This window comes from Medicago sativa, chromosome 7 (assembly GCF_051527215.1).
Source record: "Medicago sativa cultivar Bolivia chromosome 7, Bolivia_mono, whole genome shotgun sequence".
Classification (NCBI taxonomy): Eukaryota; Viridiplantae; Streptophyta; class Magnoliopsida; order Fabales; family Fabaceae; genus Medicago; species Medicago sativa.
Window position 1 is genome coordinate 57,975,841 of NC_140755.1, and position 2,291 is coordinate 57,978,131.

A 2,291-nucleotide genomic window follows, 5' to 3' on the forward strand; every position below is an offset into this window, starting at 1 on the left:
ATTATAAATTAGATATTGAGATTTATAAAATACTATCATTCTAAAGAAGCCAATGTAAATAACATTTTACTTATTTAATTTTAGAAACCACTACTTTAGTCAAGCAATTCCAGTTCCAGCATAATAATTTACATACTTTCAACTCACTTCTTTAGCCATTATGAACTCTACAGATTGCAAACTTTAGAATGAATACGAAAGTTGCCACCAATGTGTGTATCATGTTTATTGTTTTTGTCATTAACATTATAATTTCTTTTCCTAAAAAAAAACATTATAATTTCTTGGACTGATTGATATTGAGGTCCTAACAATTGTAAAACGCCCTCCAGAGATCAGGAAAGTGAGAATTGATAACCATTCATCAAAATCCAATCAATACGACAATATCTTCATACAGCTTCGATGTCTTTCACTTACGGACCTGAGATATCTCATAAACTAAATACAAATAAGTTTTTGTTAGATATAGGATGATCAAGAAAAAAAAGAACAAGAAATAGTTTCCGATAATAGAAATGAAAGGCTTTGAAGAAAAAAAAAAGGACTACATTAATCTCATCTACTCCCTTATACACACATAATAGCCAACTAAACAAATGTGTCCAAATTTCACATTAATCATAAAAATGCAGTATCATCAATCACATTAAAACTTATCTCACTTCATTTCAGTATGACTTGATCAGAAGATAGAAAAGATGGGGATAACTAATTTCCCACATTCGACACCGTTGATATGACCTAATCAGAAGAACAACGTTTGAAGAATGTACTTGCAAGCATTTCGACGCTTAAGTCAATATTTGAACTTGAATGTGATTAAAAGATAGAACAAATCGTACCTTGGATGACTAAAAAATTTCTCTTATGTAACCATATAAAACGAGGGAATCAAAATTATTAGAATGAGGGATTGTATGTTTAAAAATACTAATAGACTATACTATAGAATTACTAAGAAATCAAGATTGCAAAAGAAGAAAACAAAGAAAACTGCATAGTTTACATGGGTCTAGCATAATTGAGCTTAAGGCCTTTAGGAAAAAGAGACATAACCAATAGAACCGGGTCCAGTTACTACTGGGTTGACCCATCTAATACACACACATAGTCTTCCAGTTTCTTTGGTATGCAGATCATCCTTTTGGGCTTAGCTGGGTCCACGCTATCACTGCCCAACCCATCAATGAGAACCTTGTCCTCAAGGTTCAGGTATCCACGTGGCATGGTTTGACTGGGACGAGTGGCTCAAGGAACCCTTATCTTGATGTGATCAGACAACTAAGATGGTGAGCTTTTAGTACTGTTGGAAGTAAAAGAAGAGGAGTGGTTAAAACTGTCGGTGTGAGTCACAACTGGCAAGTGGGAAGTGTTGTGGTTAATGACTATTGGCATGTGGGTCATGGAAACTAGAGGGGGGGGGGGGGGGGGGGGGGGGGTTAAATGTGTTCAGATCACTAGATCCCTCATTTCCTAAGTTGAGATTCTTTTCCACTTCTTCCTTTTCGCTAGAAACAACTAGAAGTGGGGAAGTCTTCTTAGTTTGCATGTTCTTGTTTCTTAACAATTGCTCACTTTCTGCTTCATTTGCTTGCTTGTGAGATGTTTCTTCTTTGTTTTCCTTTCTGGAAACAAGTTCAGTGATAGATGTGTTGTTGTTTTGTGTGTATGTGTTACTTGTGGAATCATCAATGGTTGAGAGTTGTGTTAGATCTGGTGGTTCTCTAGGATTTGTTGCCAGCTGGTTGAGTGGAGGTGGCTGGAGAGTTTCAGGGAGTGGTTTGAAATGAACGGTAGGGTTATTACCATAGTAAGGTCGGAGAAGAGATACATGTACTACATGGTAGATCCTGGTCGTAGGAGGTAGGTCAAGTTCATAGCGACTTTGCCGATCCGGCGTTGGATGGTGAAAGGTCCAAAATAATGCTTTGCAAGTTTTTGAAAGGTCTAGCACGCCACCGTTTTCTGGCGGTAAGGTTGAAGACGAAGGAGAATTCAGTTGCCAATGTTGAGGGTATGATCTGTACGGTGTTAATTGGCTTGTGTTTTCATTCGTTGTTGTGTTTTCTGTAGATTTGTCTTGATGGTGTTTAAAATCTCTTATTTTTGTCGCAGATTGTGTTTCAGATTAGTGATAGTTGTAGAGCCTTGAAGGTAGTTAGGTATTGCCGGTGGTGGTGGATCGTAGAGGGCCTGGAATGGTGACATCTGAATAGAGGAGTGAAAAGCAGAGTTGTGCCAATATTCAGCAAGGTGTAAAAATTTGAACCATTAACTGGGGTGATCGC